Source organism: Thamnophis elegans, chromosome 6, assembly GCF_009769535.1.
Source record: "Thamnophis elegans isolate rThaEle1 chromosome 6, rThaEle1.pri, whole genome shotgun sequence".
In the NCBI taxonomy this organism is placed as follows: Eukaryota; Metazoa; Chordata; class Lepidosauria; order Squamata; family Colubridae; genus Thamnophis; species Thamnophis elegans.
Genome location: NC_045546.1, coordinates 24885815 through 24910504, shown reverse-complemented (window position 1 = coordinate 24910504; position 24690 = coordinate 24885815). Strand labels below are relative to the sequence as shown.

General features: G+C 41.4%; 1 protein-coding gene across 1 annotated transcript in view; it reads right to left on the bottom strand.

Annotated features, from left to right (window-relative positions):
- The window catches only part of PDS5B (PDS5 cohesin associated factor B), a 70330-nt gene extending 49671 nt beyond the window's left edge, over positions 1-20659 (bottom strand). The window contains exon 1 of the mRNA XM_032219620.1: positions 17299-20659. The gene's annotated coding sequence lies outside the window, so the exon portion shown is untranslated. The remainder of the gene's footprint in view (positions 1-17298) is intronic.
- Between the last annotated feature and the right edge of the window lie 4031 nt (positions 20660-24690).

Below are 24690 nucleotides of genomic sequence, written 5' to 3'. Positions count from 1 at the left end.
TGATTGAGATTCAATTTCCAAAAAGTGCTCAAAACATCTGGGGATATGAACAAAGCACTCCTCTGCAGTCTATTACAACATCTGTGTGTTTTCCTGGAACTTTATGGCAGCAGTAGAGAAAGTGCTCATTTTTAGGACATAATACAGATTCTTGAAAAAGTTGAGGACAGATGCTTAAATTCACAGTCATGTATTGTCTGAAGTATCTTTACTAAATTTGAAGTTTTGTACAATACTGTTACCCATATTTTGAGTTTTGAACTACAAGTAAAAAAAAATCAGCATAAGCCAAAATCATATTCTGAAGAAGCTATAATTTCTTGAGTTCAGAAGCTGTAATTTATTGAGTTCACATACAAAAATGGAAATTCCCAATCTTTTCCTAGCAGCCCTTCAAAAGGAAAAACCCACTGATCCAAGTGGTATACAGCTGAAATCATGGTCTTCAGTATAATGTAGCCAATTTAAATGAAGGATCACATTTCTACCTTTATTTCTAAAAACTATGAATATAAATGATTACATAAAATCCAACACATAAAAAAATCTAATATGCAAAAGTTTACTTTTTAAACACTTGAAACAAAACAAATTCAGAGAAATGTGGGTTGTTGTTTTTTTCAAAATATGTCAAGAATTACTGCTGTGTGTGTGTGTGTGTGTGTGTACAAATTACAGTCTACACATGAAAAGTCATTCCTAATATTGCAATTCCCAAAATTTCAACACTGTCCCTGCTGTATTCAAAATCCACATCAGAGCTCTGCAATGTTTCCATCTTTGCAGACCAGCAGAGGGGAGGAGGGGATGGATTCTGCAAGTGGACAGCAAGTGCACACGTGCATGCAGCTCCATTTGCACAAGTGGCAAGCACGTGCACCTGCCATTCATACAAATGGAGGTACACGCTCGCCCGCTGCTTGCACAAATGAGGATGCAGGTGCATGTGCTTGCCAGACGTTTCCATGGCCCAGTTGCAAACCCCTCATAGCCCACAGCTTGGGGACACCTGATCTACATGAAGCTGGTCATCTGACCACAAGCAACACTTCCGCTCCCTCTGCCAGAATTTTCTTGATCACCAATGGTATCAATGGAAGAGGCGTAAAAGCATACAAGAGGCCGGGAGGCTAGCAAAATCAGTGCCCCAGGACACTGAAACTCAGCGAAGAACTGAGGGAGATGCGTGTTGGCTGGAGTGGCGAACAGGTCAATCTTCAGGAGGCTGAATCTTTGCAACAGCTGACAGAACAACGATGGATGGAGATGCCACTCCGAGTTGTTGATGGTAGTACTGCTCAGCCAGTCCACGGCCATGTTGTCCTCCCTCGAGATGTGGTCCGCCCGCAGCAGTGCCAGATGACGCTCCGCCCATTGGCCCAGTACCTCCGCTTCTTTGTGGCAATGTTGTTGGTCAGTATTAGGATATCGCGGCCCTTGATGTGATGGTGAAAATGACGCAGGGCAAACCTGGCGTCCTGGAGCTCCAGCCACTTTATGTTGTGAGCGAGCTCCGCCTGCGACCACCTGCCCTGAATTATGTGAGTCTGGAGGTGAGCGCCCCAACAGTATAGGCTGGTGTCTGTTGTTATGACCAGGCACTCTGGTTTCTTGAATAAGGATCCCTGTAGCAGGGCCTCCGACTGCCACCATCTGAGGGACCGAACCACCCTTGGAGGGAGGCGCACCACCCTCCTGGAGTTGCTGGCCTTGCATCTCTGGATCAGTAAGAGGAAACATTGGAGCTCTTGCGCATGCAGATGCGCCCCACGAACCACTGAGATGCAAGAGATTAGTTTTCCTAGCAACTGGGAGAGAGAGATGATGGACGCTGACTCTGCCGCTCTGATACTTCTCACCAGAGATCTGATGCTGTCCACCCGCTCCCGTGTGAGAAAGACTTTGCAGCTCCTGGAGTCGATCACCGTGCCGAGATGCTGGATTCTGGATGTTGGAGTCAGGTAACTCTTGTCGAGAATGACTGAGAACCTGTGGCGTTGGAGAACGCAGATGGTGATGTCGAGATCTCTTTGGGCCTGCCCCTGGACGACGAATGAATGAGAATGTCATCCAGGTAGCATTCGAGTCTCACTGGGAGAGATCGGAGATGCGCTGCGATGGCGGCCAGAAGCTTGGTGAATTTCCTTTGGGCTGATGAGAGGCCGAAGGGGAGGGCCCTGTATTGGTAGTGCTGGTTGGCAAACTGGAACCTCAGGAACTTGCAGTGCGGTGGATGAATGGGAACATGCAGGTATGCCTCCTTCAAGTCGATGGAAGTTAGGAGGTCGCCCTGCCTGATGCAACCCAATATGGTCTGAAGAGACTACATCTTGAAGCTCTTGTACACTAGATGGATGTTGAGTTTCTTGAGGTCCAGTATTGCCCTTACTCCCCCTGAAGACTTTGGGACCAGGAAGAGGATCAATTAGAACCCCCTGCCCTCCTGCCCTTGGGGACCTTCTCTATGGCCACTATCTCCAGCAAATGTCCTATCTCCGCCCGCATCAGCTAGCGCTTGTGGGCAGACTTGGGAATGGGACAACAGACACAGGTCCGGGGGGAAATTGAGAGGAATTCCAGGGTCAAGCCGTGATGGAGCGTATTCAGAATCCAAGTGTCCATCGTTGTCTCCTCCCATTGAGCGGTGTATAGTTGGAGACGACTGCCTATGGGAGCAGACCGGTGATGATCACTTCGACTTCCGAAAGGAACGGTTGGAATACCCCCGTCGGAAAGGCCTGCAGTTGCCCTGTTGCCTGTTCTGTAAGATGACATGTCTTGGGCACGATCCTGAGATTGGAAGTATGACCGGTTAAACCCCCCAGAGGCGGCTGGGGGGTTCTGCATTCCAAAAGGGCTGCCTACGAAAGGACTGACCCTTGCGGTCTGACTTTTTGGTGACCACTGGCAGGATTTCATGTTTATCCTTGGATTCAATAAGGACCAAATCCAAGGCCTCCCCAAAAAGCTTTCCTCCCTTAAAGGGAGCGGAAGCAAGCTTCCACTTCGCCTTCATGCCCGCCTGCCAGTGGCAAAACCACAGCAGACGGCATGAGGTGACATAGGAGGCGAGGGCTCTGGAGGAAAATTTTGTGGCATTAAGCAAGGTGTCGGCAGAGTACTCGACAGCCACTATGGTTTTATTCACATCCTGACGCGCTCTGGTGTCCCCCGCCAGTAGGCTAGACAGCAGTTTGTGGAGCCAAAACAGCCCTGCTAAAGTAAGAAGAGGCTCTCATGGCCCATTAAGTGGCCAGGTAAGTTTTATGAGAGGCCTTCTCTGCCCTCTTGTCCTCAGCCTTTAAGCCTTCCAGGAGGTTGGCTGGAAGCACTGAATTGGAAGATAGCGCTACAATGGGATCATACACCTGAGGAAACTTTAAGAGATCCTCAAGGCTACTCTCCATGGTATACAGTTTCTTATCTACCCCACTGGGACTAGCCATCAAACCCGGTTGGGCCCATTGGCGCTGGATAACATCCAGGAACAGCTGGGGGGCTGGGACCAGATCCTGGGAAGTGGTCATCTTGAAGAGCCCCGCGCCAGGATCCTGGGGCCCAATAGTATCTTTATTGCCCTGATCAGTGGAAGGCTTGTCTGCCTGAGCTGGTAGACCCATTTGGGGGGTGAAAGCCCTGCCCTTGATAAGGATAGCTCTAAACATTGAGGGCTTGAATAAGCCTGAGAAGATGGGTGTATCAGGGAGAGGATTTTCATCCTCTGATAGATCAGGAGCATCCTGCTCACCTTCCTCCGCCTCGGACACCTCACTGACTCCCGAAGCAGTCAGAGAGGAGGCTCTAGCTGGTGAGTTCTTAGTTCCAGCAGCACGAGCCCTGCTCAAGTTGTTGGCCTGTCTAGGTAAGTTGATCCCTAACTGTTGGATGCCTTCCGCAATCCCCTGGGAAATCGCACGTGCGACTACTTCTTGCATTTCCCTGGACAGCTGATGCCCTTGGTCATCAGGAGGGCACTAGGCCCTGGGTCTGGCCTCAGGTGGAGACAAGGATTCCTCCTCAATAATAGAGCAGGCCTCATTCATGGACTCCTCAGCTAGAGATGGACAGGGAGACCCAGGAGAAGCCCTAGAGGGATTGTGTGAAAAACCAAAGTCCTGTTCCCCTGCCAGGGATGGGGACCTATCCCGCTGGGAAGTGGGAAGGGAAGGACCCGCAATCTCCTCCATGGGTGGAGAGGGATCCCTTGCAGGTCTCTGGACCGATTGAGCCCTTTGAAATTGCTTTTCAAGGGCCCTTTGGCATCTCTCAGCCATCTTCTCTGCAGCCTTGGACGCCTTCCTGGGTTTGGGCTGTTTCCCTTTGGATGGACCCCCAGCCCCCTCATCCTTAGCAGCAGGGTTGAGCCTGCTGCGCTTACTGGTGATAGGTCCCGCCTGGGAATTGGATTCAGCATCCATGGTGTTAGCCATGGTATCAGGCACTGAGACAGAATTGGCTTACTGAGCCGAAGAAACGAGGCTTTAGGACAGAAGATGGGAGCTGAATGTCCTCAGAAACAGTCAATGTCCCAAGTGTTGAAGAAAAGGCAGGAGAAAATGGCGCCGGTCAGAATGTGTCCAGGGCGCTTGCAGATCCACGCTAGATTTAAATACCAGGGGATGGCCAAGCAATAACCAAAATCCCTGCAGCCGCCCAGTTGGAAGTCCTGGGGGGGAGGCCTGTCTGGAGACCCAAGCGAGGTCAGATAATTAGAACTGCAAAGTGATCTGCAAAGGAATAGGTGGCTCCGATTCAAAAGACAATTCTCCGACCTGCGAGGGATCTGTTGCCTCACCCTGGGTCTGATGAAACACTGTCCTCTTCACCCCCCCTTCAGGAATTCCTGGGGGCTGGGGAGGGCAGAAATGATCGAAAAACTGGCTATTTTGGGGGCCCATCAGCCTCCAGCAGCACTCTATAAGTATCCATAAGGCTATGCATGCATTTTTTTGACAAGAAAATGGGCCTGTTTTTGCAAAAAATGGTCCATTTTTTGCTGGTTTTTTGGGGGGCCACCTCCCACTGGAGCACTCTGCCAGCCCCCCTCCCAGGCTATTCATGCCGGGCTTTTTAAAAAAAATGGACCGTTTTTGGGAGGGTTGCAGAGTGCAAAAACTTTTTTTCCTTTTGGAAAGCTCTTTAACTGATTGATGAGGATTACATTGATCAAGTGCTGTGCCAGCAGAAAGAAAGGTGCTGCAGATTGGCAGTGATTTCCTTCATCAGCATATGGATAAATACACCTGGAAACATCTACCTACCTGTTGTGACTCAGCAGATTTCTTCTGTGAGTCTTTTCAGGATGCAAGATTAACTATGCAGCTGGGGCTCGTTAGGGGCATATTCTGGGGATAAAAGGACGGATGGTGCCACGCCCTGGTTGCAGGAGTCAACGTTCCTTGGTTCGTTCAACATGGTTTGATCATCGGTCGTGGTTTATGTAAGATACACTTGGATAAGTGCTTTGTTTTTCTGTAACCCTGATTCGTAGACACTTTGGAAGAAGTGCTTTCCTTTCGTTTTGTTCAACTTGTGTTGCCGTAAGAAAGATTTGTTTTTCATTCCGTTATCTTCAGGCAGAGACTGTAATTATGTTATTTTTGGGCTCACAGCCAGTCTGAACCGAGAAGTGATAAAGAGAGTTCCTTTCAAGTTGTTTACCTGTCGTCTGTTTAACGAGCGGAGGAGGGACAGAACACCTACCTACCTACCTACCTACTCTCTCTCTCGCTACCTATCAACTGTATTTCTATTTCTCTCTCTATTTCTCTCTCCCTCTCTATCCCTTTATCTATCTACCTACCTACCTACCTAACTACTCTCTCCCTACCTACCTACTGTATTTCTCTCTCTCCCCCTCTCTATCCCTCTATCTACCTGCCTACTTTTTTTTAATTTGCCTCTTCAAAACCTGGGTGAGTCTTATACTCTGAAAAATACGGTAAATATGAAACTGATATGGGGAGCTTGTAAAGCAGAGGTTTGTGATTTACCTATTTGACATGATAATTAAATTGAGTGAATATGACAATAGAAGGACAACTAAGCATGGGTCAAAATCTATGAAACATGAACATATATAGAACCTTTAAGATAATGAACAAAGTGAGATGTTTACCGCCAGTTACTTTACATGATACATTAACAGAAGTATAATGAACACTGAACAGCGAAGATTGTCCTCTAGAGATAATTGAGGGTAATCTAATCCAAGGTATAGAACATGAAATATACCTACAATGGGAAACTATTGTGATAAAAAGACAGAATCACAAATTGGGGGCATGTAAGGATGTATAACTATATAAAGATAATGATGAGAATAGCTGGGAATTGTAACCAGGTTTACAGCTCAACCAAAATTAGATTGGGGGGGGGGTTAAAAGCACAATGACTATACATGTATACTTTTCTGTTGTACCACTTTTTTTCTACTAAAAAGGAGGAGAAAAATTAAATATGTATATTGAAAAAGAATTATAAATACCATCAACATAAAAGGGAGCTTGCTCAGAAGCTGAAATACACCAAGTAAATGAGATGAAGAGTGGGAAGTAGAGGAGAAAGCTAAGGGAAGACAAGAGGGATAGGAGAGAAGGCAAGGGGGGGGAGAGGAAGAGAGAAATGAGGAGTGGTAAGGGGAGGGAGGAGAAGGAAAGAGGAAGGGGAAGTTGAGAAGAGAAGGATGACAGAGGGAAGAAAGGAGGTAGGGAGGGGGAGGAGAGAGGGAGAAAAAATTGATGGACAAAGTACAAATACGGTCTATGGAGAGCAGAAGAGCCAATAATTGGTTTTGGGGAGTTATTGGTAAGATGATTTGATGTAAACATTTAATAATACAATATGATGTTGGTTATGTAATAGTATACATGAAATGGAAAAATAAAAAACTTTAATAAAAAAAAGAATAGCATGGTGTGCATGGCAAGGTTGCAAGGAGAAAGCCACACTATCCAAAAAGAACACTGCTGCCCATCCAGAATTTACAAAAAACTACATTGATAAACCAATTATTATTGGAAGAATGCTTTGGTATGGAGTAGACCAGTGATGGCTAACCTTTTTGTTGTTGCGTGCCAAAAGTGCATGTGCTATAGAATGGACATGTGCCCCCTGCCCCCTTGCATATGCGCATGTGACACCCCCCTGCACCCCATTTTGGGCCTAGTAGGCCTCCCTGCAGCCTTCTGGGAGCAAAAACGGGCTGGGGGGGAGCACTGCACCCCGGCACATGTTCACGATCTACCTGTGGAACGATCTACCCGTAGAAATCCGGACCCTTACCACTCTCTCGGCCTTCCGTAAAACCACCAAGACCTGACTGTTCTGGCAGACCTGGGGCTGTTGATCAATGTCCAGCCCCACTTAGACAGAATGGATGGTGTGTAATTTTAACAACTGTATTTTACCTTTAATTTTTTTAATGCTTTTTTATCTTGTCTGCAAGCCACCCAGAGTACCAAGCAAATGGGCGGCATACAAATTTTATTAAATTTCAAATTTCACACAACCCCGCCCCTGCATACGTTCTCCAACATGCCCCCCCCATGCATATGCAGACTTGAAAATCAGCTGGCTAGCAGGAGGCAGGCACATCGCATGGTGGAGCTGAGCTGGTGCTCTGCGTGCCACCTGTGGCATGTGTACAATAGGTTCACTATCATGAGAGTAGATCAAAAGGGAACATTTTGGTTTGAATGAAAAGCATTACGTTTGGCAAAAGGCAAACACTGGATTGTTAAAAATTCCTTGTTCATGTCACAATACTCAACCATACTGGTAAAAACTGGAGCATTACTGGTATAGGAAAAACCACATTATTGAAATGATGACAGAAGCAGCCACAATACAAGTAGTTCTTCATCAATGCACAATGAATTCCACGAAAAGGTAACATAATCCAAATTCATACTATTCAAAGTTATATAGTTAATGAAGAATTGGTTCCAGCTTGATAGAAATAGACAATGAAAAAAATGAAACATGATTTTATATGCATATTAAGGAAATATTACACCAAAGAAAAAATAATATTTTATTTTAAATTTATGGTTAATAAAGTCACAAAGTAGTATAAAAAGCAAAACATAAAAATCTACTGTAGATTCAGGCATTCCAACTCCTCTTATTTTAGCATTGCTATGATCATGTTTATGTCATTCAATTATATCAAATTTTTCCTTCCATGTAATAAGCCTCTTCTTTTTTAAACTGAGTGTTGCATTATTCAAATTCACACAATTTGCAACCTCTCTATATCACATACAATGGGCACATACATCTTTTTAACAGACCACAGAAACCATGTTAGCACAATACCCTGTCCCATTTATCCTTCTTTGGAGAGTAGTTATGCAATACTTTATTATAAAACATTTTATTATTATAAACATTCATATACTTTTCTGTAGAATTACCTTTTGCAACCTAAACATCTCAAAAGTCAATTACAATTCCTATAATCTTTAAGAAAGTTGAACAAGTGGGAATTATTTAATAACATGCTTGGTAACATGTCTTCCGGATCTTGAAGAAGTAAATTTAAATTGTCCACAGCTGAGAAGGCTGTGACAAAGTTTCAGAACCACAAAAGGTAAAGAAAAAAAATCCAGAATTAATCCTGTCTTTCAAATATTTCTAAATTCCTTAGACAAAATCAATTCAATACTTTCTCAAAGTAGAACCTTAACATCAAGTTCCAAATTTGTTTTATGAAACAACCTGTTATATATTTTTATGCTTACAGATCAAAACTAAGATAAACACTTGTGCTGAGTGTATGTTCTGAATTTTAAAGAAATTATTTTTATTTATCAACTAATGCTTCCTTGCCTTCAGGCAGTCACAGGGAAAATTGTGAAGTATTCTCTCAGCGTTTGCACCGGCTGCAAAAGTTGTGGTTGCCTTAAGGGAAAAAAAAACTGTAAAAAGACTGATGCAAAATGTACTTCAGAGTAATGTTGATGATTAATAGATACATTAAATTGTTTTATAAGGCATCCCCTTTTCCCCTAACAAGGCACACAGGGGAGATCCAAGAAATTATAGGTTAGTCAGCTTAACATCTGTTCCAAGCAGAAATGGTAATCAAAGAAAAAATAATGAGGTACACAGAACAGGCCTCACCAAAACAGAAAAAATAATAATAATAAATTCTCACCAACCTTCTCAAAGCATTTGTTAAGGGTCAACAGGAGGAGAGGTGAAAGTAATCTCCTGTTGACATTATATATTTGGATTTTAAAAATAATACTGATTCAATTCCACCTGAATCAAAGCCTCCTGAGCATACTTGACAGTTATAAGAGATCCTTCCTTTTTTGGATTGTTACTGTGTTTAAAAAACAGAAAGTATATAGGACTAAATGAGCAGTTTGAGCTCTTCTCGAAGGAAGGGAGGAATAGAGCTCTTCAAGGTTTTGCACTGAGACTAGTGGTTGTAAACTTGTTCTTTCGTGATCTTGATTCAGAGCAAGCTCACAAATCTACAGGTGAAACTCTAAAAATTAGAATATCGTGCAAAAGTTCATTTATTTCAGTAATGCAACTTAAAAGGTGAAACTAATATATGAGATAGACTCATTACGTGCAAAGCAAGATAGTTCAAGCCATGATTTGTAATAATTGTAATGATTATGGCTTACAGCTCATGAAAACCCCAAATTCACAATCTCGGAAAATTAGAATATTACATGCAATCAATAAAACAAGGATTGTACATAGAACAATATTGGACCTCTGAAAAATATAAGCATGCATATGTACTCAGTACTTGGTTTGGGCACCTTTTGCAGCAATTACTTCCTCAATGTGGCGTGGCATGGAAGCTATCAGCCTGTGGCACTGCTGAGGTGTTATGGAAGACCAGGATGCTTCAATAGCGGCCTTCAGCTCTTCTGCATTGTTAGGTCTCATATCTCTCATCTTTCTCTTGGCAGTGCCCCATAGATTCTCTATGGGGTTCAGGTCAGGCGAGTTTGCTGGCCAATCAAGCACAATAATCCCACGGTTATTGAACCAGGTTTTGGTGCTTTTGACAGTGTGGGCAGGTGCCAAGTCCTGCTGGAAAATGAAGTCAGCATCCCCATAAAGCTCGTTTGTGGAAGGAAGCATGAAGTGCTCCAAAATCTCCTGGTAGATGGCTGAGTTGACCCTGGACTTAATGAAGCACAGTGGACCAGCAGATGACATAGCTCCCCAAATCAACACAGACTGTGGAAACTTCACACTGGACTTCAAGCATCTTGCAGTGTGTGCCTCCCCATTCTTCCTCCATACTCTGGGTCCTTGGTTTCCAAATGAGATGCAAAAGTTGCTCTCATCAGAAAAGAGGACTTTGGACTACTGAGCAACAGACCAGGTCTGTTTTGTAAGATGCTTCTGACATTGTTTGTTGTTCAGGAGAGGCTTGACAAGAGGAATACAACATTTGAAGCCCACATCCAGGATCCGTCTGTGTGTGGTGGCTCTTGATGCACTGACTCCAGCTTCAGTCCACTCCTTGTAAAAGTCCCCAACACTTTTGAATGGCCTTTTCCTGACAATCCTCTCCAGGTTGCGGTCATCCCTGCTGCTTGTGCACCTTTTTCTTCCACACTTTTCACTTCCACATAACTTTCTATTAATGTGCTTTGATACAGCACTTTGGGAACAGCCAACTTCTTTTGCAATTACCTTTTGAGTCTTTCCCTCCTTATGGAGGGTGTCAATGATGGTTTTCTGCACAACTGTCAGGTCAGCAGTCTTTCCTATGATTGTAATTCCTACTGAACCAGACTGAGAGAGCATTTAAAGGCTCAGGAACTCTTTGCAGGTATTATGGCTTAATTAGCTAATTAAGTGTGGGACACTTTGAGCCTAGAATATTGCACCTTTTCACAATATTCTAATTTTTTGAGACTATGGATTTGGGGTTTTCATGAGCTGTAATCCATAATCATCACAATAATGACAAATCACAGCTTGAACTATCTTGCTTTGCATGTAATGAGTCTATCTCATATATTAGTTTCACCTTTTAAGTTGCATTGCTGGAATAAATGAACGTTTGCACAATATTCTAATTTTTCGAGTTTCACCTGTACTTGCCATGCCATGCTGCCACACTCTTCTCCTTCTTTACTTCAAGGTTGGGTATTGCCACGGGATTTGTTGCTCCCACCCCACCAAGGCAGCTAATAGACCTGTTACAAAAATGGCAACCTGAGGATGCAGTGAGCACTCTTGAGCAGCAAAGCAAACAATTGCTATGTCCCTCTCTCTCACCGAACAGGTATGGCCCACAAATCACAGATTTCCAACCTTTCTGCTAAACTGATAAAAGTTTTCAAATCCTATAAATTAGTCAAAGTGATGAAAACCACAGAAGAATCCCTATTAACTGGAAAAATAGCCAAAGAGATAGAAAATGAGGTTAAATGTAATTTTAAAGTGATCCACATTGGAGGAAAATCCTAATTTTACACACAAACACACATACACACACACACACACACACACAGGTTATAACTAATTTTAAAAATATTGTTGACTCACAGAAAATAATTCAATAAAGATGCCAAGCAGATGTGTATGCAGAAGTTCATTAAAATGCTAATATTGTAAGTCTTTTATAGAAATAAAAATGCATCCATATCTGAATATTGTCTATAGTTGTATTTGGTATTTGAAAAAGTATACACCAAAGTTGGGGAAAGTACAAAAGAACACAGCCAAAATCATGAGGAACATGCGCACCTTCCATGCAAGAAAACATTGCAAAATATAAGAGTTTTCAGCTTGGGGAAAACAATAAACAACAGGAGAACATAATGAAGATGTGCACAATAATGCATATCATGAAGAAATTGGGCAGTTGCAATTGTTTTTCCCCTGCCTCAAAACCCTAGGACCAAGAGTCATCCAATGAAGCTGAATGGTAGATTTAGAATAATAAAATGAAAGAATCTCTTCCATGAAACTCTTTATTATAAAATATGAAAATGGGCACTAACTTGGACTGAATAAATACAAGGAGGACCAAAAGATAATTTTGTGACTTGGGAGCAAAATGCTGCCAAATATCAGTTGTAGAATGACTATAGCAGGTGAAGGTACTGTCCTGCTTGTGAGCAGAGTAAAGGCTTTTAGCTGGCCAATGAGGGAAACAAAAATGGTGGATTAATATAGGCTTTCTATGATCCAAGAGGGCTATTCTAACATTCTTACATCTCCAGGAAACAGATGTTCTCTAACAGTGCTAGTCTGTAGCATCTGGGACACTGGTATGCTGCTATCAAAAACATAACTTCAATTTAACTATCACTGCTGAGGAATAAAGTAAAAGTACATGGAAACAAGAAACAAGAATTCTTTTGCACCTTGATTTGTTGGGAATGAGCTGTAGTTACATATAATCTATTTCTCCCTGCTAGTCTGTCTACTAATCACTACCACTAGTTCTACCAACCAGGATTTTTTTAAGTTAGCAATCTGCTCTTCAAATTTGGCTTTGCTGTACAGTTAACCAGAATATGTTTTCTTACAGTTTCTGCTCATTTTATTTTTATCAGTTGGGTAATGTTTTATTTGAAGAGGCTTTAAGCAAGACATAATATATCTTTTCCAGCCTACTTGACTCCATTATTGATCATTTTAGGAAAACATCTGCTCTAACCATAAATGAACTTTCTTGATAATTTTCCAGTCAATTAAATGTTCGCTAGTGTTACGACCAGTTTCTAAGCAATCTGATTTCATCTTATAACAAATCCTGCACATAATTTATGGTTAAATAATATCTCATTAGATCTAATCTACTTATATTTATTGTATTTCTGTAGAAATTTTATGACTATATTGCCTTATATTTACATTTCTCAGACAATTTCATAGTCAGTCTCTTACTTTTCTACTTCCATCCATCTCCTTTAGCACTTTGATTTTACTAAATTGCACTTGTATCATAGAGATGTTGATAACATTAAAAAAATCCCATTCAATTCTTAACAGTTTATCATTTATATAATCCCAATAGACAATCTATGGCCCATTGGGTCATATTTTGAGAGAAATGAACATTAAATTTTCCCATCCAATTTTTGTTCTCACTTCCCCACAATATTTGGGGTCATATCTTGATCATGATATCCCCCCTATCTTTCCACATGACATAATAAGGTTGATCATATTTTTTTTACCCCAATGCTGGACATTCCTGTCATCATCGCATAAGAATAACTATACTATACAACTATGGGGATGCCACAGTGGGAATGTTGGAATAAAACTGGTCTGAATATGGTGGAAACTTTTATTTAACAATAATAATGAGTTTTAATAGTATATAATATGTTATTTTAGCTTCAGGAGTTCCTATTTTCCTATTCTGACTTTTACCACCAGGAAGTGCAATGAAAATGAGAATGGCAAGAATTTGGTACTGTATACTAAAAAGTAATGTGTTTTCAAATATACATTTTTAAAAACATTCTCTTTGCAGTATGTTTAAGTTTGAAAACACTTTTTTATCTGTGATTGCCATAAAACTCAACACAGGATTTTGGCTTTGGAAATTAGTACTTTGCACTATTAAATCTAATGTGCTAGCTGTATCTCATCCTGAGTTGCTTAGATTTGGCAACAGTTATCCAAGTTTAAGTTACAATCTGTCTCTACTAGTAGAACTTGCTACATTTGGAGTTACCCTTGAAAAGTATTTGAATGTTGCTGTTGGTACAAAATGTGGCAGCTAATCCACCAATTAGTGATAATATTAAGAACATAGTTTTCTGGTTATATTGACACTAATAATATCTCTTGGCTGCTATTTGTATTTAATTTTTTTTGCATTTTTTTGTATTTTAATCAATTAAATTGTTTTTATGATTGTTTTACCACCCAGAGTCATTCAGATGGACAGCTATACAAATCAAGCATAAATAAAAAGGTACAGATAATGTTCTGATCAAATAAACAGACTGATCATTGTTTACTAGACACAATTTAAGTTATTGGAATTAACCATTATCATTCTAAACTGTTTAGAGATTGATTATTTTACAGAACACTTCTCCTGTTACAAATCATTCTGCTTATTAAGATCTTCAGGAGAGTTCTTTTGGTAATACCTCCATTGCCAGGTGTCTGCTTTTATGACATGCTTTGCTCCTCCTCTCAGATTTGGTCTTCATTCTTTCGGGATTTAGAAGATCTAAACATGCATCTCTTTTACCAGGTTTTCAATTATAATACTACTTTACTTTTTATTTTTAAAATTGGTATTAATCTGTGTTTTTATTTATTTTTACCCTTCTGCCTTTAAATTACTTTAACTGCCTGGAATGCTTCCAACAGTAGGAAGGAATGACATAACAAATGCATCTGACCAGAAAAAAAGTATCATTAAAGTTTATATCTGTTCAACAGAATATCATAATAAAATGCAGTATAGGTAAATTCTCTACACTTATAAATGTATGCACTTGCATACCGTCACATTTTGTTTTCACATGTAAACAAAATTTCAATACCTGCATATTTTTACCAAAGAATATTTAATATTTTTACCAAAAATATCAAAATACTAAATTATTCCAGTCTTACTAGATACTAATAGAAAAAGAAACTAAAAAAAACCTTATTATGGTTATTCAATTAGATTTCTTTAGTGCAATTCAAGCAAGTAGCATTATGAGAAAAAAGAAACATGTAAAGTTTATAAATAATCTAGTTAAAATAATTACAAAACAATATTCAATATTCAAAAAAGAAACTATTATATTGCTAGCTTCATGACTTTAGCAGAAACATTTTCTTAAAGATTTTTCCTCTCTTTTTCAAAATAAAATACAATACATAATAAGACTTCAATAAAATTACAGGTTAATAGCAAAAAAGATAGATTGGACAACTCAAAACGAATCTTATCAGCAATTAAGAATACATTACAATTTCTTGGGAAGTGAATGCTATACAACCACTACTAAAAAGCATCCTTTCTTGTTACAAGAGAGAGAAAAGCTCCATTCACAAGCTCTCCACAACTGCAGTTTAAATTCTCTTCTGTTTTCTCTGCCAGGCTGATACAACAATTCGTACTATAATCATATTTGTTCACATATACATCAACTAACAATGGAAAGGGAAGAAAAGCAGAAGGAGGAATATTCTCCTTCACAGGTAATCAAAGAAACACAGGATGTATGTACAGTCCATTCTATAAAGATTTCTACACAACTTAAAAGATTTCAAAATACTTTGTAAGCTTTCCAAATTAAAAAACCATTAATTATCCTAACTTCTGAGGAATTTTGAAATCATACATTATAGTTTTCACTATAAATTATTACTATCTAATTAGCATAAAAGGCTACACAGAATAGAGGGGGGTGGAACTATCCCAAAGATCACATTTCTTCTTCAAAGCCTGCAGATACACAACATGCAGGCAGTCCTCGATTTACGACAACTGAGCCCAAAAATTTTATTGCTAAGCAAGACATTTGTTAGGTGAGTTTTGCCCCACTTTACAATCTTTTTGTCACTATTGTTAAATTACTGCTGTTCTTAACTTAGTAACAACAGTTGTTAAGTGAACCTAGCTTCTCCATTGATTTTGCTTGTCAGAAGTTCACAAAAGGTGATCACATGATCCCGGACACTGTAACTGTCATAAATACAAGTAAGTTGCCAAGTGTCTGAATTTTGATCACATGATCATAGGGATGCTGCAACAATCGTAAGCATGAAAAACAGTCTTAGGTCACTTTTTTAGGTGCTGCTGTAATTTAGAACAGTCACTAAATGAACTGTGGCACCACCTGTATAGGTGCCTCAATAATGTGTACACAGTTACACATACTATGGACCGAAAGAAAACCCATTTAACCTCCATTCAATTTATCATGTAAGTAACTACCCTCATGGGTTCATAATGCAACTGTAAATCTAATGGACATATGGTTTCAAAAAATATGGGAACTATCTAAGCACATTAATAGAACAGCAAAGTGCTCAGTAAAATACACTAACTTTGAGTTAACAAGTTCGACTCTATAATATACCTTACTGTGAATACTTCTAGATCCCCACAAGCTCCCAATTCTTCAAACTGAATTCCATTAATTTGAACAGCAGACCCACACCTACAGGAATGGCATCCCTAATTTTACTTCGGAGGCTTAATAAGCCACCTATTTGGTTCTCTCCATAAAGAATGAAAAGAGATCCTTGAAAGATTCAGATTTTTTTTTTTTTAAAAAAAAACCCTTTCAAAGAAAAGTCCTCTAGATGGCTTTTATCGCAATGCTTAAAACGCCGATTTCTCCCCACTTCCCATCCACGCCCCCCCCCCAAAAAAGTGTGGAGGCTTTGCTTAATCATTGAATCGCCAACTCCCAAACTGCTACATTAAAACCCAGGCGAAAGATTGGGGTGTGTTGTGTTGGGCGGCCACTGTCTCCGTTGCTGTTGCTGCTTTCTCCGCGAGGACAGAAAGAGATGCCCTCCAATGCTTTTGGCAAGTTGTGAATGTGTGGAAACGGGGGACGGGGTAGCGGCTAAGTCGGGAGCCCCCTTTTTTCCCCCTCCCTCGTCCCCAAAGAGGCCCAAACAGCCAATGGCAGCGGGCAAGGGGTTGAGCTGGGGCAGGGTCCCTGCGTGAGGAACTAGGCCAACTGGGACGGGCAAGGCTCCAGCCAGGGCTGTCCGAGCCATTCAAGCCTTTTGCAGGAAAAAAAAGCGGCTCCAGGGGCGGGCGGGCGGAACGAAGGGAGGCCGATTGCAGTAGCGCCACATTTGAGGGAAGGAAGCGTCTGGTGCTGCTGCCGCCTCCTGTCGCGGCCGCTCCTCCACCTCCTCCTCCTCCGCCTGTCTTCCTTTAAGGAGGCTTCAAATGGAGACCCCTGAGGACCCCGCGGGCGGAGAGGGACCCCCCCCCCATTGGATTCTCCCGAAGGGAAAGAAGGCGCTTCGGACAAGGTCGCCCGCCGTTACTTCTCGCCCGCAGGCTGCCTCCGCCGCCGCTCAGGACAAGCCCGCACACAAACAACACCCACAATCGCACCGCGGAGGAAAGGGCGGCAAGTTCAACATGCTCACTACGGCTGAGCGAGGCAGGGATGGCGGCGTAAGAAAGAAACGGCGTGAGGGGAATATCGGGAGGCGAGGAGGGGGGTGGAGGGGAAAAAAAGCACTTGGGCCACAATCCGCCTCGCTTTCCGGATGCCTGGACGACCCGAAGAGCAAAAAAGAGGGGGCGGGGGACGTGCGAGGGGGGGTCCTGCCCGAAGAGCCCCTTCGCCCTTCCACCCTTCTTACCTTTCCGCGGCTGACTGCCGTCGCCGTTTCTGCTTCTTCCACCAGCGGAGACGAGGCAGAGCGAAGCCCCTCGCGCTCCTCTCCGGCCCGCCGCGTTAGGCTAGGCTAGGCTGGAGCAGCCGCCGCTACCGCCGTCGCTCGCCAACGCAGCCAATCGCCTTCCGCAGCTCACCGCGGTCCCCCCCCCCCTTTTCCGTCAGCTTCAAAATGGCGGCAACGAGTCCTCCGTTCCGCGAGACCCCGCCACCGAGCGGAGGGGAGAGGCCGTCCTCAAAGTGAGGTAGCAGCGACCCCTGCAGGATCCGAGGCAAAAAAAATTAAAAAGGCGCAAAAGAGCGGGGAGATGAAAAGAATGCACACGATCCCACCCACCCCCCTCGCCCCAAGCCTCCGCCATAAAATAGCGGGAGAGTTTTTCTTTCCTCCTTCCGAGGGAGAGTGAGTAGTGCTGCGAAGGTAGCATTGCACAATAGTACTTTGTAGCGCGTGGAAAACTTTAGAACTGGGTTTGTTGCCCCTGCAGAACTGGATCTGTGAGTTAATAGGAAGTGGGTGGACAAAGAAGAAGAAACCGGAGTATCAGACTTTTAGGACATTCCGTAACATCATTCGGTTCTCAGTAATCTGACTTGGAAACCAATTTTGCTCTTTGTAATGCGGATTGTTCCCTGAGGCATAAGGTTGCTGCTCTATAGGTGTGTTTCCTTGGGAGTAAAATGTTTAATATAATACCTAAATAGATATCACTCGGGGGAAAGAAAAGACCTATTCCGAAAATGGCAGGGCACAAAATAATAGATTTAAGTTCATTTATGAGAGGAACCAACTTTCTAGGAAGGTGGGAGTTGAGATGGAGGCTAGGCAGACACCTGTCAAAGATGTTTTAATTTGAATTTTTGCAGGAGTAAGTTAGACAAAAGGGTTCATGGTGACCTCATTCTAAGGAGTGTAAATATTTGCTGAATAATCATATTTACTATTGTTTCAATTTATTTCATATAAATGAAATATTTGTAAACCACCCAGAGTTGTTGGGAATTGGGAGGCATGTAAATTTAATTAACAATGACAACAACCTGCAAATATAAGCGGAAGGTGGTACCAATAGTAACAGGTGCAATCCCAAAACACCTGGAGCTTCACTTAAATAACATCTGCATTGACAAAATCACAGCCAGTCAAATTGCAAACGACACCTTTACTAGGAACAGCTTCCAATACCTTTAACATCATCAAATAGCAACATCTGTCTATTCTTCTGAAAAACCACATATATAGATCCCTGCAAGGTGCTTAAAGATCACATATGGCTTGGAAAAAGATTAGAGGGTAATTTATTTAAAATATTTGTATGGCTGCCCATCTACAAACACAACTTTCTGGGCAGTTGAGGAAAACAGTAAAATCCAGAACTACAGAAACCATAAAGCAAAAACAAAACCCAGCATCTCAGTCATCTCCTTGTGATGCCAGCAACCAACATCAAATATCTTCACATATGGCAAAAGCCCAATTGACATACATAAAATGTTCAGTCATGGGTGATTTCGAGTGTTCTGGAAATTGAGTGTCTTCTGATGTCAGAATAGGTGATGTCTGAGGTTTCTGGAATGTTCTGTAATAGAACATTTTAAACATCTCTAGAGCTCAAAAGTACAAATGTACTTTTGCCTGGTATAACACTTGAAAAGAGGACAGCCCAACTTAAAGGAGATGAGTAAGATGAATTTTTGATATTTTATCTTATTACAGACTATACTATGCAAAGGAAATGAGTGCATGCTTTGACATTCTATTATTACCTCTACTATAGCTATGTAGTGATAAATTTCTAGATAGAATATGTAGCTATCAGGATGAAAACAACAGAAATATATATGAGTTAGGCTAATTGTGCAGTGTGAGTTTTTCGGGAAACCCCACAAACAAAACTCAACTACTTCAATTTACTTTTCAGAAATTAATGACAGGAGAATAACTTTTTATTCTCATATAGGTATCATAACAAGAGCTGTGCAGCATTTCAGATTTGACATACACAATCTGCTTTTGAGCATGCTAGAAAAGAAATGTCACATTTGTTGCCAACATATTAAAATTGTAGCTGCCTAATTTGGGAAAAGAGGCCACTGCCTTTAAGAGATTGTCCTCAGGGGATATGCAAGTAGTCCTTGACTTATGAACGGTTGTTTAACAACTGTTCAAATTTCAATGGCCTTGGAAAGGTGCTTTATGGCCCATAAAGCACTAGCCATTGTAAAATGTTGCGCCTTCCCCACACCTCATGGTCACATGACAGCATTTTGGGTGCCTGACAACCACGTATTTATGGCTGGTTGCAGGTCCCAGTCACATGACCGATATTCACAATGTTTTGACTACACGCCCATTCAAGGTAATTAATTTGGTTAACGATTATGTGATTCCTTTCATGACTACCATGAAAACACTAAAAAGATTGGATTCAGTTAGGTTGATTTATGATGAAAATTCTGGTCCCAATCTCATAACTCTGAACTACCTAAACTTCCACTCTAGAATGCACTTGAAATATTTAATCTGAAGCAGTGGTGTGTCCTAATAACTGTATCAGAATACAGGTAGCCTTATTTAGCACCCACCCATTTAGCAAACATTCAGTGTTATGGCAGTACTGAACAAGTGGTGGTTATGATCAGTCCTGAAAAGTTCTGGCCATCCCAGCAGCCCTGCGGGCATGAAATTGCAATTTGGGGCATTTGGCAACTGACTGGTATTTACAACAGTTGCAGCATTACATAGGTTACAAGTTCACAATTTGTGATATTCCTTGCTGGCTTCCCACAACCAAAGTCAATGGGGAAACCTGCAGGGAAGATCACATGTTGCTTGGATGAGTCTTCCCCACCCACGCACCCTCCCTCAGTCCCTTTGCACTCATGCCATGCTGGCCATTTGCAAACCCTTCCCATTCGCAGCAGCCATCCCATTACGTGCCACAGTTAACCTGCATCTCCCTGACCATCCATGTACCCCATGGTCAGCAAGTGGTCAGCAGCCACTTATCTACTTGGCAGCCTGACTGTGAGCCACTCAGGACTTGCAACTTCCTGCTGGTTTCCCCACTGATTTTGGTTGTTGGAAGCTAGCAGGAAGTTGTGTTGAGATACTCACTTAACAACCCATGATCTTCCTTGCTTAATGATGGCAACAGGAACTGCAGATACAATCACTTGATATCATGTTTTAAAACTATTTTTGCTTAGCGAAGGAAATTCTGATTCCAATTGCTATTGTAACTCAAGGACGACCTGTTGCATATCCGCTTGAAGATGGGTAATATCTGACAGATGGTGATTTTGTCTTATTTAATAAATTTCAAGGAGTATAAATGATACTGTACTGTCATTTTCCTTTTTTCTGCTTTCACATTTTTTTCATCTGAAAGAAAAGTATTTCATGATTGTACATGATTTTCACATTGATAGTAATAGAAACTTTCAATTTCAAAGTGCCCTTACTCCAGGCACACTACTTCAGGCAAACATAGGCATGATGGAAATGAGAATTCAATGTATGTACTCACGTCTTAATTTGTAAAGGGTCAGACTGAGAAGAATTCAATTAGGTAAAAAGCAAAATTCTGCACACCATTTTTTAAAATGGTAAATGAGGAAAAGACATAATAAAAATAGGAAAATTTGAGCTTTGAAATTAATGGAGTTCACATTTCAAAATGATTTAGCATATATGATGACAATTTGTTATTTGATCTCCTTTAAAAAAATTGGGATTGAAATAAGAATAAATTGCTTACATCCAGCAGAAACAACATGTCTAACATTTTGTGGTAAACATACCCATTTGTGAAAAGCTGTGATCTCCAATATTTTTATTTAGCAATTTGTGAAAATGTATTCTACCCACTTTCAGTTCTGAAATTATGGTCACTGAGTTTTCTAAGCTTCACATAGGTCCTATAATGTTCCTTGTTTATTCAAACCCTTTATTGTATATATTGGTAGGACCTACATATAGCTTGGAAAATATTCCATAACAAAAATATGTGGAATTCATAAAATCCAGATTAAAGTGAATGCATATTTTAAGTAATTGCTATATTAGGCAAATAAAGCATAAGGATTTGAGTAGAACAAATGTGATTTGGGTATATTTTCTGTTAGACAAATTTTATTATTGCATTGCTTTAGGATCAGGTTATCTAACTTGTAAGTTTTATTCTGCAGGTATATTTGTAATGTAATTCTTTATGATTGCAAGCATCTTAGCATTTCATTCTAATTTAGTTCTTAAACATATTTTCTTGGCAGCAAAAATCTGTTAATTTGGGGATGTTTGCTCCCAAGAAAGATGGTATGTATAAAGTAAATTAGTTTGATTTAGGACATCTTACAAGAGCACTTGTTTTTAATGCCTGAAAATAATGTTGTCTGCTTCCAAGTTAGTTAAATCAAAATAAAATATACTGTGTTTAATGGCACATTCCCCAATAGATGTAAATAAAATGATATAAGGTGGTATTCCCTCCTGAAAGCACACTTTTTGCTGTAATTCACAGGGACTGTAATCCACAGGGATTAATGGAATTACAGTCCCAGCATATCTGGAGAATACCAGGTTGGAGAAAGCTACTTTAATCACATTAAAAATTATTAAAGAAACTGATATAAAAATGAGTAAGTTATAGGCATCAGTAGAATAATATGGCATTCAGTGAATGTTTTTGTATAGGTTGTGACACTATTTACAATGGCCCTTACCTTCAATATTTAGCAAACAGGCATTCATCCTGTTATGTGAAAAATTAACCTCTAGACTCTAGAGGATGAAAATAAGTCAGCTAATTAAAGTTATTTATTTTATTTATTTATTTATTTTAGAAAATTTGTATTGCTGTCTACTCACCCTTGGTGACGCAAAGCAGATTATAAAAATATCATATAAAATTAAAATAATAAAATAAATAATAATAGCCCACCCCCATCCCGCCAACAACACATGTACATTTAATGGGCTCCATTCTGCTCTCTCTTTCCCAGGTCCGCTGGCAGAACCATGTCTTTAGCATCTTCCAGAAGAGTGTTAGACTGGGGACCAATCTAATATCTCGGGGAGTGATATTCCAGAGAGAGGGAGCCACCATGGAGGAGGCCCTTCTTCTGGGTCCCGCCAGATGTATGTCCCTAGGGGATGGGACCCACAACATTCCTTGCCTTCGTGCTCTAGTGGGTCAAGTAAATGTGACCAGCAAGAGGCGGTCCCTCAGATAACCTGATCCCAAGCCATGAAAGGCTTTAAAGGTGACAACTAGCCCAGTGGTGGGTTCCTACTGGTTCGGCCAAACCGGTAGTGGTTTGGTGGCCTGGTTCACTGGAACTGGCAGCGATCCAAGCCTGCCACACCCCTGAACTGGTTCCCCAGGTAGCGCCAAAAGCGCTGCCAACTTTTTTCAGTTCTGTGCAGAACCATTTTACTGGCACTGCAAATGTGCACATAGTGTGCATCCAGCACGCACACAGCACGCACATGAGCAAACCAGCAGTAGTACCTGCTGGAATCCATCCCTAAAGCAGCCCCTTCAATTGCACTAGCCTAGAAAGCAGGAGACCATGAGTTCAAGTCCTGCTTTAGCTATGAAAGCCAGCTGTGTGACCTTGGTCTAGTAACCGTCTCTCAGCCCAACTTACCTCCCAGGGTTGTTGTTGTGTGGAAAATAGGAGGGTGTGCTAAGATATCTTTGCCGCCTAGAGTTATTTGTAAAAATAAAGATGGGATACAAATGAATAAAAACAATACAGACAGTTCTCATTTAGCATCCACTCATTCGAAGTTCAAAGTCATGGTGCTAATTTAGGGCACTTACAACCCTTCATAGTTGCAGCCATTGCAGCTTCCCTACGATCACAGGAGCTTGGCAACTGGCTCACAATTACAATGTGGCGGCATCCTGCAGTTGCATGATCACTACAGGTAGTCCTCAATGTATGACCACAATTGAGCCCAAAATTTCTGTTAAGTGAGACATTTGCCTCATTTTAGGACCTTTCTTGCCACAGTTGTTAAGTGAAACACTGCAGTTGATAAGTTGGTTACCTGGCTGTTAAGTGAATCTGGCTTCCCCATTGACTTTGCTTGTCAGAAGGTTGCATAAGGGGATCACATGACCCCGGGACACTGCTATCGTCATACATTGAGCCGGGTGCCCAAGCATCCGGATTTTGACCTTGTGACCATGAGGATGCTGCAAAGGTGGTAAGTGTGAAAAACAGTCATAAGTCACTTTTTTCAGTGCCGTTGTAACTTTGAACGGTCACTAAACTAACTGTTGTAAGTTGGGGACTACCTGTATTTGCAATCTTCAATGCTGGCAATAGCAACAGGGATTGCAGGTACGGCTATCATAAATTGGTGCAATCATATTCTCATACCTTACAACCATATTGTTTAATAATGGAGTTCCCAGTCCCAATCACCATTGGAAAGAAATATTGCATATACATAGGCAGCAGCTAAGATGAAACTATAAACAAACATTGAAAATCGGATATCAACAGAACCATCTCATGGACTCTGGCCAATATTCTGACTCCCATACTCAATGATGCAGCCACATCATCAAAGTCTTATGAAAGGGCAGCAGGTTTGGGAGTAGTCTTATCTCTGGGAAGATGATGTTCCAAAAGGCAGACATAACAGAAAAGGCCCATTTCCTGGGCCCCACCAGAGGGCATTCTGGAATGGAGAAGGCCCATAGCCTGCTTCTATTGCTGGATCTGATGGGCTGACTACATAAAATAGGGGAGAAACTATCCCTCAGATACACCAAGTCCCAGGCCATGAAGGGCCTTTTACATTTGTAGCTAACGAAGTAAAGTATAGCTTACATTTAATTGCCAATTTTGATTTCAGCTGCTATTTTTTCAAATTGTCCTAGGACACGTGCTGCATAGATTATGGATATGTGAAAATATTTGTCTTGTAGTGTAGTCCATTCCTTAGTCTGAAGTACTTGATTGATTTAATTGCAGCAAATAGATCAGTGGTGGGATTCAAAAAAAATTCTTGCAGGTTCTGTGGATGTGTCTTGGTGGGATTGGCATGGCTGAGGTTTGGTGGGCATGGCAGGGGAAGGATACTGTAAAATCTCCATTCCCACCACACTCCAGGGGAAGGTTACTGCAAAATCCCCATTTCCTCCTGATCAGCTGGGACTTGGTAGGCAGAGGATAGATGGGGATGGGGCCAATCAGAGGTGGTATTTACCAGTTCTCCGGATCACTCAAAATTTCCACTACTAGTTCTCCAGAACAGAGATTTTAATATTCAAGTAGTCATTTCTTTGACACAACAGCAAGGTTTTTATTTTAGGAGGTGCTGCCTTACCACAGTAAT